Source organism: Primulina eburnea, chromosome 4 (genome assembly GCF_022965805.1).
Source record: "Primulina eburnea isolate SZY01 chromosome 4, ASM2296580v1, whole genome shotgun sequence".
In the NCBI taxonomy this organism is placed as follows: domain Eukaryota; kingdom Viridiplantae; phylum Streptophyta; class Magnoliopsida; order Lamiales; family Gesneriaceae; genus Primulina; species Primulina eburnea.
The window spans coordinates 38,418,856-38,435,338 of record NC_133104.1 but is presented as its reverse complement, the minus strand read 5'-3'; the positions used below and the strand labels follow the sequence as shown (position 1 = coordinate 38,435,338).

General features: G+C 35.0%; 1 long non-coding RNA gene and 1 pseudogene across 1 annotated transcript; both read left to right on the top strand.

Moving 5' to 3' along the window:
- The first annotated feature begins 103 nt into the window (after positions 1–103).
- LOC140829851 (uncharacterized) lies at positions 104–1,590 on the top strand. The gene is made up of 2 exons (XR_012117565.1): positions 104–268; positions 1,025–1,590. It is a non-coding gene; the product is annotated as an uncharacterized lncRNA (long non-coding RNA).
- A 5,434-nt stretch (positions 1,591–7,024) lies between these two features.
- On the top strand, positions 7,025–16,271 carry LOC140830276 (uncharacterized; annotated as a pseudogene).
- Positions 16,272–16,483: the final 212 nt, after the last annotated feature.

Below are 16,483 nucleotides of genomic sequence, written 5' to 3'. Positions count from 1 at the left end.
ACAAACACACAACCAAGACTTTTCCTAAAAAGGGGGGAAAGAAAATAAGAATTCGTAATACAAGAAAAAATCAAATAAAGACCATTAACGTAGTCAAATCAAGCAAGATTCGGTCTTTTAATTAAACCTCATCTTCCATGAAATGACTTAAAATAATCCAGACCAATCATTTCCTCCTTTTTAAAGGGTTTCCCAATAAAAGCTCTTTTAGAATTCTCGTTGTAATAAAACATAAAAAAGGGGAAATCCAGTGCTCCTAGAAAGGGAGGTAAGTTTTCTTGATGTTTTTAATGTTAAAATTCAAGGTTTTCCCACTACAATTATTGCATGATATCATTGTTTTGGGAAGAATATTAATCATTTTCTTATCTAAATTGAAATTATTCTAGGGAAAAAAACTTGTGTGAGACGGTCTCACGGGTCGTATTTGTGAGTCGGATTTCTTATTTGGGTCATCCATGAAAAAATTTTATTTTTTATGCTAAGAATAACACTTTTTATTATGAATATGAGTAGGGTTGACTCGTCTCACATATTAGGATCTGTGAGACGGTAGACCCACTCATTATTATACATGTGTGCATGTTTGTATTACACATCAAATTCTGGTTTTTGCCTTTTACATGTTAAGGAATTTTCCTTTCAGCAACTCAAGAAATTCCCTGTTTTAATATATATTATAATGCAATTGGTTAAAGATAAGCTTCGGGTAACTATACAGAATGAGATTACATTTTTCAATAGTATGTCTCTTGAGAGACGATCTCACGAATCTTTATCTGTGAGACAGGTCAACCCTACCGATATTCAGAATAAAAAGTAATATTCTTAGCGTAAAAAGTTCTCATAAGTTTTTGCCTTTGAAAATTTATTGAACGAAAAAATGTTATCAAAATGATCGGATGGTCATCACCCGCCTGAAGTAGTCGAATAAACATTTTTTATAGATGTGTTCGAATTCACGTTAAAATAAAAATAATTTATTATAATAAAAATAAATAAATAATGGGACAGTGAAAACCAGGAACCCAACAAAATCTTGGAGGAAGAACGAAGGCACGCACCGTCGCCATGCACCACTTGGCTGCCAACCCACGTGCCACCATCTTTCTCCTCTTCGCCGCCGCCTTCCTCCTGCTTTCCACCCCGATGATGGCCAAGAAAAATGAGAAGACGATCTCGATAACCAACATCCACCCGAACTACCTCAGTCTGCGCTGTTTTTCCTTCGAAGACAGCTTCGGCGTGATTCACTTGAAGTCATGGCAGCAATATAAATTCAATATCAGCATACGCGTCTTCTATCCCTCGGCCACCATGTTCAACTGCTCCACCAACATGGGAAACTTCGTGGCCTTCCGGTACGACTACGGCTGCAGCGACGACAAGTACACGTCGTGCGATTGGAGGTTCAATGAGGACAGCGCATACCGTTTCGAGCCACAATGGGGAAATTGGACAACTTATGATTATGATCCCAATTATGAGTCACTCATTAGAGGTGGAGTCATCAAAGGCTACTATGCTAACTGATCAGTACACAGACTTACATATACATATACATATATATATATATATATATATATATATCTGTGTGTGTGTGTGTGTACATTATTGTCATTTGATGAAAATTTTTAAAAAAAAATGTAATAAATACTTGTTAGCTACGTACGTATATTTGTAGATCATGAATTGTAATGGATGCACAAACTTATATGACGATGCCTTTATTTGTTGAGTGAGTGTGATATGAAGATTTTCAAGTTTACGATTGTATTATTACTAGTATAATGCATTGCACGTAATATCAATTATATTATAAAAATTAAAAAAATGATTTTCTAAAAAAAATGAATCATTTTGTTATTTATCTGGGCTTAATTTCTTGTCATATTAAACGATTTATAAGAACTTATATAACTTACTTTCAAAATTGTTTTCCAAATTAAAATTCAAACAGTTGATTTTATGTTATACAACATATTCAAACACCACATATAAAGTACAATAACCTAAAAATTAACCAAATTATGGATTTATCAATGTCATAATCTGAAAAAAAACGAAGCATATTAAAGACAAATAATTATCAATTGAAAATTACTGTGAGTAACTCATAAAAATAATATTAAAACAAATGAAATAGTAATATTGATAGTAAAATATAACTTATAATATTTAATTTAATCTCCTAAAATTTTTTATTTTTTATTTTTATAATTCTGTATCATAGATAATAAATTCTATATATGGATCTTTCATAGACTAACATTGATGACTATTAATTTCTTGTTAAATAAGTTTTTAAAATAATAAATAAATCAACATATATAAAGAAATGCACATTCAAATAAGCTTATATGATAATATCAAATAAACTCATATGATAATTATTAAATATATATTTTAAACTATTGGTACAATGACATTTATCCACACTTTTATAGGTATATAGATTTATTACTTAATTAGAAATTGTACTAAAAATATAATTACAAAATTACAATAAAATCATTAAAAAAAATGTAAAGAGAAAATTAAAAGGATAAAACATTTAAATGTAGTATAAAAATGAGTTATTTGATAAAATTAATATATGAGTTACATTCTATTATTGAAGTGTGTATAAAAGGTTAATTTTGTCATTGCACAATTAGAAAACAATGCCCTTTTATCCACACTTTTATTTTATTTATTTATAGATATATAGATATAGATTGAAATATAACAAAATAAGTAGACGTTCATATATATTTTTGTGATACTATAATTTATTACTTAATTAGAAATTGCAATAAAAATATAATTACAAAATTATAATAAAATCATTGGAAAAACATGTAGAGAGAATTAAAAGGATAAAATATTTAAATGTAGTAGGATAAAATATTTAAATGTAGTATAAAGATGAGTTATTTGATAAAATTAATGTAGGAGTTACATTCTAATCTTGAAGTGTGAATAGAAGGTTAATTATGTCATTGCACAATTGGAAAACAATGCCCTTCATCCACACTTTTATAGGTATATTGATTACTGATATTTCCTCACACACAATAAGATATAAGTTTATATGTTTTTATTTTTATTTTCTAACAGAAATGAAATTATACCTAAAATACAACAAGAAGAAATAAGACTCACTTAACAAAAGTCTAAATTCATTAACATCATACAAATACATGACTCAACAAAATATGATAAAATAAAAAATATGTCGCAAAATGATCATAAAGACAATGATACATCACCGAGTAAACCTTCTTTGTTCATGTGGTCTCGCAAATTTGTGTTCTACCATCCTTTTTCCTTTGAATAGGAAAACTTATTAGTTGTTTCAATAATAATCATGATAATATTGTAAGGCATAAATATACTAATAAAATATTTTTGCTTATAAGTCAAACAACTCAAAATTATGTTAACAAAACATAATTCAAAGGCTAGTTAATGGGTCTTTTGCAGAATCATCAATTGTGACATTTCTTATGACACTGACCACACTTTGACATTTGGAGTATTGCTTGCGATGGTATCTTTTGAGTTCTTCTTCGGCCCGATTGGCTTCAAACATCATAAGGATTGATTATAAATGTGTTGTTGCCATTGGATTCATGCATCTTGAACATAGGTATCAGATTTAGGAGTCTTTTGTAAGTTTCACGATATAACTGTATCGTAAAGTATTTGTCACAAAAATCATATAAAAAAATGATTTTGACTCTATTGCACCACATGAGTGCTTGCATGGAAGTCTATTAAGTTGTCAGGCTCTACATGAACAACTCGTATAATACAAAAAACAATAGATGATTTATCTCCATCCACAACATTAAAACTCCAACCACATGCCTTACACACTTGAAAACTATGAGATTCAACATGTTTTTTTTTTCAAGAACATTCTCTTTTGATGGACTCAATCTTTTACCCATCCTCATCATCGCTTTAAGTCATCTGTGCATCATGCCTTAATTTGAATGTATGTGGTCCATCATGCCCACAATAGGAAGAAATCGTGCAGCTTTAACCCAACTATTCCAGAACTCAAATATATTATTTTTTTTATTATACACTACAAGAAAAACGCCATACAACAACACACATACGACAACGGTTTTTGTGCAAAACCGTTGTCGTAGAGTTTTTCACAACGGTTTTAGCCAAAACCGTTGTCTTTTGGGGATCAAAGACAACAGTTTTTTGTCAAAGACAACGGTTTTAGGGTCAATGACAACGGTTCAATGAACCGTTGTCTATTAGCGTGTTTTTTTTGGAAAATAAAACCGTTGTCGAATAACGTGGTTTTTGGACAAACAACAACGGTTGGGGGAGACGGTGTCAAATTTAGCGACGGAATTTCAAACAACCGTCGCTAAAATTAGCGACGGTTTTAAAATAACCGTCGCTCAAATAAGATCAGCGACGGGTTTGAATAAACAGTCGCTAATTATAGCGACTGTTTCAAATCAAACCGTCACATGCTTAAAATTAGCAACAGTTTCATGCCATTCGTCGCTAAATTTAGCAACGGTTTTTAAAACACCGTCGTCATATTTCGCGACGGTGTAAATTCCAACCGTCGCAAAATTAAAACATGCGACAGTATTTCAAAACTTGTCGCTAAATTTCGCGACGATAAAATCCAAACCGTCGCTAATTTAAATTTTGGCGACGATTTTACAACAAACCGTCGCTAACTCACTATAAATACCCGTGTTCCACTCCATTTTCTTCACAACACTTAACTTTTTCTCACTACTTCACAACATTTAATATTTTTCAACACTTAAAATTTTTTTCACTACTTCACAACACTTAAAATTTTTCTCTCATACACAATTTTATCACTTCACACAACACTTAAAATTTTTTTTCTCATACACATTTTTATCACTTCACACAACACTTGAAATTTTTCTCTCATACACATTTTTATCACTTCACACAATACTTAAAATTTTTCTCTCATACACAATTTTATCACTTCACACAACATTTCAAATTATTCTCATACACAATTTTATCACTTCACAACACTTAAAAATTTTTTCTCTTACATTTAAAACACTTAAATTTTTTTTCTTTTACACGATTATAGTTTCGATTGTTAGTTTCTTTTAGATTTATTAAATTATTAAAAGATTTTTTTTATTTTTCGAAACAAATTAGCGACGGAATTCATGATTAAAGACCGTCGCTAAATGTTACGACGACGACGGTCTTTATATGCTGACCGTCGCTAAATTTAGCAACGGTTGTTATATGTAGACCGTCGCAAAATTTAGCGACGGTTATGATTAAAACCGTCGCTAATTGATTTAGTGACGGTTTTAAATACCGTCGCAAATTCTTTCTACCACAACGGATAAAAACCGTTGTCGTTGAATGGACTTTCAACAACACTCTCAGTTACAACAGTTTTTAAAAGGCTACGACAACGGATAAAATCCGTTGTCGTTGCCCGTTTTTCTTGTAGTGATACCCCGTCGATTTCCAAAAAACCATGCATTTGCACAACTTTCTAGAGAGGAATTGACTATGAAGTCTCTTGCAAGTGACATTGATGTTATTATTTGTTAATGTGCTTTTCAAACTCTTGCCTTGATGGGGCATATGCAGCTTTTTGAACAAAGATGGCCGATATTTTGTGTTGTGAAGTGAGTATCTTTGCATGAACTATATTAAAAAATAGAGAAAAGATTATAAACTAGAATACATAAAATAATATTTTAAAATGTTTCTTAACACAAATATACAATTGCTTACAAACCTGTTTCACGAAATTAGCTATTTGTGATGATTGCTTGACAATATTAACTCAACATCCTTGATTATTCCAGGATGCCTATCAAATAAAAAAGTGTACTCATCGAACCACATACATTATGTAAATCAGAGCATCTATAAGTTTGAAAGAAAATCATCCCCAATTATCATCATTTTCAGCATTCATTGAATATGCTAATGTAAAAAGATCCTCATTTACATCTTTTGCAACAACAAAAGAATTTCCCTTGTATTTATTCTTTATGTGAGTGTCATTCAAGAAAACCAATGGCCTACATCCACTGACAAAATCATTGCACATGCATTGAAACATATGAATAATCGTTTAAATTTATTACTACAAGGGTCAATTTCACACTTAACAATATTTCAGGATTAGTTTATTTAATGATACTACAATATCATCTTAATCTATAATAAGACCTATCATATGCACCATGAATGTCATGCATAGCCATTCCTTCATTTTCCAGACCTTGTGGTAAATAAGCTCAACCTCATATTCTCTTTGTATATCTTTCAACATCATGCATGGTTGATACGATGAATCTCCCCTCAATCTCTCCATCACAACATTGGAAACCTATGCAACATCAGCTCGGGGATGTCCTCTATTATGAATATTGTCATCTTCACATGTATGTATTAGATTACATTTTCTAATGCCAAAAGATTGTCAGCTTTGTGTATACAAGATTAACCTTCTCATTATCAATTTTTCTATATGAAAAATAATGACTCGTAGCAATTGCATAATTTTTAGAATAAACTTGAAATCAACAACATCCTTTAATATTTGATCATTTTCACAGATGCAACTACGAACTTCTTAACAAAGCAACTTCAAGATGACCATCATTACTGCTCATCGTCTCATCTTCAGATTCAACCATATTTTAAGTAATTCAAAATTTTGTTAACACTTCCATTTTGTACCTTTTACACAATTATTACTATAAGACACATAAAATAATACTTGTGTTCTGGATAACAATGCAAATGATCAATTATTTTACAAACATAACTAACACATCTAGATTCACAAGAAGCACACTCACAACAGATCTTCATGAAGCATACGATAAAAAAATGTTATCGTCAGTAGTTGCACTCTGAAAATGCATTAAAAACCAAAAAAAAAAACATCAACAAAAATTATACCCAATTTGGCCTCTCATTTGGTCTTTTTTCAATGTACTCATGTTAATATTGTCAGTCTCATAGATGTGTAAATATGGGTCATGATACGAACGTCATCATTTTCATTCAACGTCACATAGATCTTCTGATGGGGGCTAGATATTGCAAAGACATAGTTTGTGGAGAAATATCTTCACATTTTCTCCCAAATAAGAAATAGCTCCGTCAGACTGAAGCCATTAAAGATTGAAATCATATAGAGTTCATTTTTAAACTCACAGCTACCCAAGAATGAAAAATTTGATGATCCAGATTCCATTTTTCCAAGAAATCAAACAAAAACATGTGTCAACTTAGTGGTTAAAAATTTTATATGGAAAAGATTTACTAAATACAGAATTATAAACAAAAATATTCACACAAAATTAGAAAAAAATGATATTTATAAACTTATTCATAAAACATTCATCAAATCTAACAAAAATCTTTATAAATCCACTACTAGCATATAAATATACACACAAGACTATATAATCAAAATACAATACCATCGACAAAGTAAACTGATAAATAACATATGATTTAATAACACGTCATAAAATAGAATTGTATACTCTTTCAAATATTGTTTGTCCTTATCTAATATATTATGGTGAAAATGTCTTGAAAGAGTGAAACACAATTTAATTTGCAAATTCTTAAGCCTTTATGTTTGGCTACATGCCAGCTTGCTCCATGCATGTAGAATAGAATTAGTCAACTTATATAAATCGAAACTCTTCATTTAATATATTAAAAACATATTATGATATAAAAATACTAAAACTTTAAGAATTTCAATTTCTGAAAATGATAATATGAATAATATTCAAAATTGCGACAACGATAAACTCAAAGGAACCCACACTTAAAATTTCTAAAAAATAATATTTGCAATAGTTTAATTAACAGACTAAAGAAGACACTGAATTGGCACTAAAGGACAACAGGCAGCTGATGGTCAGTCACTTCTTCTTCTATTATGTTCTTGTTATGCATTTGTGTTGGTCCCATTTACAGTAATTTGAGATAATAAACTCGAAAATAAAGAATAAACTGGACACTGAGATTACGTGGAAACCCCCTAAAAATTATTAGAGTAAAAACCACGGCCAAGATGAAAAGAATTTCACTATAATATTTTGTGGTGTAAAACTTACTCACTGTATTCCAAAGAGAACACACACTCTCTTAATGCAGGAGAACAAAACACCTCACAAATATTATAGAACTAAGCACTCAAATGCTTATAAGAATGAGAGAAAACTCGAAGAAGGGATGATTTGAAATGAAGGAATGAGGCACATATTTATAGTAAAATTTCGAAGTGTGAAACCGCGTATAAAACACGTTCCGTCTGAATATCATTCGTCAAAAGATTGCAAAAACGTGTTTTTTTCCGTTTTCAAATTCTTTAGCCCCATTGAATGCTACCATCAAACAAATGCATGTGCAATAAATTCATTTCCTGTACTTGCCGACATTTCTCCCACTTGGAGATTTGATTGAGAATCAAACACACCTCCATACATCATTTCAATCTTGCCATTCTCTGCTGCTTACATTTCCGCTAGGCCACTTGAGGATCTACACCACTCAAACTTAACAGTGTCACTGGCTTGGTAAGAAAATCAGCTATGTTATCCTTTGTATTGATCTTCTGCATATCCACGCTTCCTTCTTCTACTACTTCCCGCACAAAGTGAAATTGTACTTCCATGTGTTTTGTCCTGGAATGAAATGCTGGATTCCTTGCGATGTGAAAGGCACTTTGACTGTCACAAAACAAAGAAGCATTATCTTGTTTGTACCCGATCTCCTCTAATATCCTTTTAATCCATATTGCATCATTACAAGCTTGAGAAGCTGCCATGTATTCTTCCTCTGTTGTAGATAACGCCACAACTGTCTACAATTTTGAAACCCAGCTTACAGCTCCCCATGCAAGTATAAACACATAATCAGTAGTAGGTTTCCTCTTATCAGGATCACCTGCATAATCTGAATCGACATAGCCCCTGAGTGTAATCCCATCTTCCATAACATAATGCAACATTCGAGGTACTCTTAATGTATCTAAGGATCCTCTTATCAGTGCTCCAATGCTCTCGTTCAGGGTTCGCCATATACCGACTAACTGCTCCCACTGCTTGAGCAATGTCCAGTCTTGTACAGATCATGGCGAACATCAAACTTTCCACTGCTGATGCATATGGTACTCGAGACATCTCCATCCTCTCTGCTTCACTGCTATGACATGTCTCAGAGGATAACTTGAAGTTAACAAGAAGAGGGGTCGATATTGGCTTGCTATCTTGCATGTTGAAGCGTTGCAAGACTTTCTTCAAATAATTTTTCTGGGGAAGCCAAATCTTTCTGTTACTTCTGTCTCGGTGAACTTGCATCCCTAGAATCTTGTTTGCTGGTCCCAAGTCCTTCATATCAAATTCCCTAACCAGCTGTACCTTCAATCCTTGAACCTGATCTTTGTTGGGGGCTGCTACCAACATGTCATCCACATATAACAGCAAAATAATATAACTATCACCAGACCTCTTGAAATAAGTACAAGTGTCTGCACTCAGTCTGTTGTATCGAAGGCTCATGATATAGGAATCAAATCTCTTGTACCAACACCTTGGCGCCTGTTTGAGACCATATAGAGATTTGTTCAACCTGCAAACCTTGTTCTCTTTGCCTTTTTTTCCGCAAAATCTTCTGGCTGGAGCATATATATTTCTTCTTCAAGATCTCCATGAAGAAATGCAGTTTTCACATCTAGTTATTCTAGATGTAGGTCAAACACTGCACACAATACCATCAGGAGAAACTATCTTATTGAAGTCAATGACTTCTTTTGAGCATACCTTTTTACCAACAATCTAGCACGATGCCGCTCCACTTGGTTATTCCCATCATGCTTGATTTTATAGACCTATCTGTTTCCAATGGCTTTCCTTCCTCGTGGTAGTATAACAAGATTCCAAGTTTTATTCATGTCTAATGCCTCCAACTCTTCTTGCATTGCTATCATCCACAAGGATACATCCGAGCTTTGAGTAACCTCGTGGAAACTCGATGGCTTACCATCCTCTGATAATAGACAATATGCAATATTTCTTTCAGTGATATAATCAGAAAGCCAACCTGGTGGTCTTCTATCTCGAGTTGACTGCCTCACATTGAAAACCTCAGACTCAACATGTTCTTGTTCTTCGTGCTCTAATACTGCTTCACAAGAAACTTGACCTTAGTCCGTCTTATTTTCCACCTAAAAAATAATAGTTTCTGAATTCGGTGTGCCTTTGTCTCCCTTTACTTTATCTTCCTCAAAGATAACATCTATGCTGATGACAAGCTTGTGAACAGTAGGATCCCACAAGCGAAACCCCTTTACTCCATCAGCATAAACCAAAAAGATACATTTTCTGGATTTCGAATCCAACTTCGATCTTTCTTTCTCATTGTACAAAACGTACACAGGACTTACAAATGTATGCAAATGAGAATAATCTATCAGCTTCCCGGTCCACATCTCCATCGGAGTCTTCAGATCAATCGACACTGAAGGAGAACCATTGATAATATAACAAGCAGTTTTGATTGCTTCCGCCCAAAATGACTTTTCTAGACCCACAGTCCTCAATAAAGCTTTTGTTCTGTCCAACAAGGTTCTATTCATCCGTTCCACCACTCTATTCTGTTGAGGTGTATAAGCCGTCGTGAATTGTCTTTTGATGCCCTTATGTTGACAAAATGCATCAAACTCGTCACTGGTATATTCTCTTCCATTGTCAGTCCTCATAAACTTGATTTTCTTTTCATTATCAAGTTCAACCCGCGCTTTGAAATCTTTGAAGATCTGGAGAACATCTGATTTCTTCTTGATTGGATACACCTGACATCTCCTAGAGAAATCATCCATGAACGAGACAAAGTATCTCGCTCTTCCTAGAGAAACAACTGGTGCTTGCCAAACATCCGAATGAATCAGCTCCAATATGATTTTGCTCCTGGCAGTAGAAGTGTCAAACTTTAATCCGTGTTGTTTACTTGTAACACAATTCAAAGGTAGTGACACTTTTGTAAGTCCCGGCAGCAGCTTCCGTTCTGAGAGAATTTTCAACCCTCGTTCTGACATATGCCTGAGCTTTCTATGCCATAACACTGTTAATTCTTCTCCTGACCAATTGATGCAACAGCTAGTTCTGACTCTTTGTGTGTTTCTTCCAGAAGTACATACAGATTTGTAGCAACTTTTTCCACCTTCATAACCACAAGCGCACCCTTCACAATTTTCATGATCTCGTTCTCGATACGAGTTTTTCACCCAATGTCATCCAATTGCCCCAAGGACAAAAGATTTTTCTTCAGTCCCTTCACACGTTGTACCTCATGTATGGTGCAAATGGTGTCATCAAATATTTTAATTTTGATAGTGCCGACCCCAGCGATCTCTAAGGCATGATCATTTCTCATGAATACAGATCCTCCTGAGACTGATTCATAATGATCAAACCATTCTCTCTGAGACGTCATGTGCCATGTCGCTCCTGAATCCATAATCCATGTGTCACAAAATTTGTGTATGTCTTCTGCAACGGTTGTTGCTTCGCTGAATAATATTTCACCACTGTCTGAAGTACTGGCCACATTTCCTTGAGAACTCTTCGCGATACTCATACACTCTTTCTTGAAGTGCCCTTCACCGCCACATTTAAAGCAGTAAATATTTTGCTTCTTACTTCTCAACTTTGATCTACCTCGTCTTTGGCTCCCACTGGAGTCACGGTCCATAAATATTCCTCTTATCATTGGTAAAGCCTCTGTCTGCTTTGAAGTTACCAACCTATCTTCCTTGTTCTTACGCCGAATTTCTTCTCCGAGAACCACAGTTAAGACATCGTCGAATCTTAGAAAGCCCATAAGAATATTGTTGGTTATGTTGATGATAAGTTGATCATATGAATCTGGTAGACTTTGAAGTAGAAGCTCCGCACGTTCATTTTCCCCTGTTTTATGCCCCATGGAAGTGAGTTGGGCAAATATAATATTTAATGTGTTGATATGGTCGGTCATCGATGAGAATTCCGCCATCCGAAGAGTATAAAGCCTTCTCTTTAGGAAAATCATGTTGTATGACGACTTGACCTCGTACATCTTTGTCAGAGTATCCCAGATAACTTTGGTTGTTTTTATCTCAGATATACTTGTAAAAACTTTGTCTGCTATAGCCAAATGTAAATTGGCAACAACATTATCATTCATCTCATTCCACTTTCCATTGTCCATAATTTCCACCGGTCTATCTCCAATAGCCGCCAAGCAATTCTCTTTTCTTAAAACTACTTGTATCTTTATTTTCCACAGCATAAAATTGATTCCATTGAACTTTGTTATCTCGTACCTGCCAGCCATTATGTCTACAACAATTTAGTAAACTGGACAAAATAATCATGCCTTAAATAAAAAAAATCTCAAAAAATCTTTTCTGATGTGGAAGATCAGTCTAGGCTGCAACGACATACCATACTCAGAATTTTAAAAATTTTAAACCAAAGCTCTGATATCACATGTTGGTCCCACTTGCGGTAATTTGAGATAATAAACCTGAAAATAAAGAATAAACTGGACACCGAGATTTAAGTGAAAAACCCCTAAAAATTATTAGGGTAAAAACCACAGACAAGATGAAAAGAATTCCACTATAATATTTTGTGGTGTATAACTCAGTCACTATGTTTCCAAAAAGAACACACACTCTCTTAATACAGGAGAACAAAACACCTCACAAATATTATAGAACTAAGCACTCAAATGCTTATAAGAATGAGAGAAAACTCGAATAAGGGATGATTTGAAATGAAGGAATGAAACACCTATTTATAGTAAAATTTTGAGGTGTGGAACTGCATATAAAACACGTTCCCTCTAAATATCCTTCGTCAAAAGTCTGGAAAAACGTGTTTTTTTTCCGTTTTCAAATTCTTCAGCCCCATTGAATGCTGCCATCAAACAAATGCATGTGCAATAAATGCATTTCCTGTACTTGCCGACAATTTGGTGATGATGTACTAAGTAAACAAACATTATCTATTCCAAATTCCAGAGTTTGTAAGCAACAATTTCTGCCACTAGAAATTGAATTTCCCACTGCTGGGTTGGATTCTGTACCAGGAAAATCTTCATATAACTGTTTTTATTCCTTTTTCTTTTTCTTATCCCACGTTGTTTTCATGATCCCTGGAAAGTATTTAACTTCTAACGTTTGACCGACTTAATCAGTTTGTGTTTTTTTCAGGTGATGGCGAGGGAGGGGGATAAATGACTGGGAGTATGCAACTTCTTCGTGAGTTCTGTGACTTTTTCATTAGTCTGGAGAAAGCCACGCGAACTAGAATTGTAGGCGAAGAACTCGTGTCAATGCTTTGACAGATTTCATAACTTTACTTTCTGCAGTTTTCTGGTGTTACAAAAACATAGATTCATGTAATATGGGACCCTGGTCATAATGGTCATAAAAATATGCTCCATTTGTCCAAATTATATTATGTCGACTTAGTAAATGGTTGTGTCCTTTCATCTAGTGTTGGTAGAATTTGTGTTTTGTAAATTGTGTGGGTTATGTTGGTCCCAAAGTAGTTGAAGTTAGCGATCATTCTTCCTCATTTTGCTTTATGTTAAATTAGAGCCGGTGATTCAAAAAATAACTAGTGGCATGCTCAATGACTTGATCCAAGTTAATTTGGCATGCCTCTATTTTTCTTTGAGTTTACTCTCTGTGTCTCCTCTAAATTGCGCATGTGTGCCTCTTAACAGTGGAACGAAGCTCAATCACCACCACCTAGTTAATTTCTAATGCGACCCCTTCTTATTATTTAGCTTTTTTTTACTTTTCTTATGCTAGTTGTTTGATCATAACGTTTTTCGGATTTTAATAATATGAGTTCATCCTTATCTTTTTTATCTTTTGGGTTTTCATTATTGATGATGCCCGGCTAGATTGGGTGAATTTGGTTGGGAAACTTACCGAGCACAGATGTGTACTTTACCTGTGAAGATTTTGACCTGATGGGATGAGTTTGGCCTGATCTGATGGGATGAGCCCAGGTGGTCAGGCCTGATAGATGAGCTCGGGTGGTCTGGCCTGATCTCCGGGGTGGTCTGGCCTGGTCTCCCAGGTGGTATGGCCTGCCTTGATGGGATGACCTTGAGTGGTCTATCCTGGTCTGCCCTGGTGATCTGGTCTGGTTTCCTGGGTGGTATGGCATGTCCTGGTCTGCCCGGGTGCTCTGGCCTGGACTCTCGGGTGCTCTGGTCCTGCGTTGGTGTGATGACCCCAGGTTAGACAATCTGCATACAATCAACAAGATAATATCAGTAGGGCGTCGGAAGGATTTTCGGCATAGCCACTCCGACGATCAAGTCAGTACAAAGTTCACCAAGTAGAGAGAGCATTTATTGAATGCAGTAGATTGTCATGTCTCTCAAATGAGTATACCTAGGTATTTATAAGGGAGAAGATGACATCGATCATAGTGTATGTACATTGTTCCTGATTAGACATATGCTCATGCCATGTCTTCCGACAACTGCCCATGACATGTCCTCTAACGACTTCCCATGCCATGTCTTTTGTCAGTAGGCATGGTGACCCATACTGGTGAGCCCAAACTGGTAATTAAGAAACCTAAACTTTGGTCGGGAGTGAGGACATTGGTCGGATGAGAGGACCTTGGTCGGGCTAGAGGACCTTGTCCAGATGAGAGGGCCCTGGCCGGGCTAGAAGATATTGTCTAGGCAAGAGGAACCTAGCCGAGCTAGAGGACCCTGTCTGAGCTGAAGGACCCTGGTCGGACAAGAGTACATTATTCGGGCGAGAGGATCTTGGTCGGGCGAGAGTACCCTGGTAGGGCGAGAGGACCCTGGTCGGGCGAGAGTACCCTGTCCGGACCAGAAGACCTTGGTCGAGCGAGAGGACTCTATCCGTGCTAGAGGACCCCGGTTGGGTTAGAGGACCCTGGTCGGACTAGAGGACCCTGTCTAAATTTTATCCATGCTCTACTCTTTGGAGCAAATTGGAATTTGGCTGGGTTAAGTTTTATATTTCCACCCGAGTCCAAGAATGACCTAAGTCCTTTCCAGAGCATCAATTACGAATAGAAATTAGAATGTTGATGTTCCATAATCAGTCCAGCATGTGTTACCCTAAATTATTTTGTGCCTCATTCAGTTTCCTAAACCGTACAGTTCTTCCCAGAAGCTAATGAAGTAACATTTGCACGAAAATCAGCATTTTCTGGAGCTTCTGTGAAGCTAGACTACTTAACAAAGCCATCATTATTTCAAGATTTTGGCTTCGAATCAAAAGTTAAAATGCCTGACTGTGTGAAGCCCCAAAGATGAACTTTTCCTGGACGGATATCCGTATTTCAAAGTTAATGGTGCCCCTTTAACACCCATTCTCCTCTATTTGAATATTATTTGAAGTGATTCGTGCTTGATACCTCTGTTTTTTTCTGTCAATAAATGCTTGTGGTGGAAGAACTGTATAAAGAAGCTGTGGTGAACACTGCTCGAAGACTGATTATTTTCAATGGGCAACTTAACATAATAAGATCTGGTTGTATCCTTCTCTCTATAACTATATATTAGTTCTATGAATCTTCTTAGCAAGTACCATGCCTCGTGGACATGAATATTGCCTCGGTAATTTACATTTTGCGTCTCGAAAATTCAGTAATTTATACAGTTGCTAAAGATTGCTGTTCAACCCTGGACATGAGTTCATCAACCTGAACCTATTAAGTTGTTTAAATTTTCTTTTCATTTGATACATGACAAAATTATCTACAATATTCCCTGACAACCCTGAAGATGATCCACCATTTTTCTATCCAAAACTGGCTGCACTTTCTCAAACATTATTTCCTAAGTTGGAGACTGTCTATTACATTCACAACTTTAAAGGAAGAAATGAAGGTGTCCTTGTTCAGGTATAATGCTACCTTCCCTGACTACTCTTCTTTGTTCAACTTAGAAGTTTTTTCTTCTTGTAATAACAGTTACAACGAAATAAAAATCCCCAAAAGATGAATTGTGGATAGTGAAATTTTTACATAGAATTTTTTTTGTAAAAATTGTTTTCCATAAATTTTCTTGGTGGGAAATTTTTACGTAGGTATTATCCAGGACCATGGACAGTTCTTAGAAAAGTGAGAAACAAACATGTTTGTGTGCATCATCAACAACTGATGCCATCGCTCAAGCAAGTTGCCTAGGAAATTCTTCCATCAGCTTGAATTATGTGTATATTATATTTGGCGAGTTTTTTTTCCCCCTCTTTCTCGAACTTCTTCGCGGGCACATTGACAAGAATATTTTCAGTGCTGAAACTACTCAACTATATAAACCCATTGTCTGATCATTTTCTAGTCTCTTTTTATATAGATAATTTTTCTCCGTTACAGAAAGATGGAAGCCAAGTAAAAAATATGGCGATTGATTACGTTTT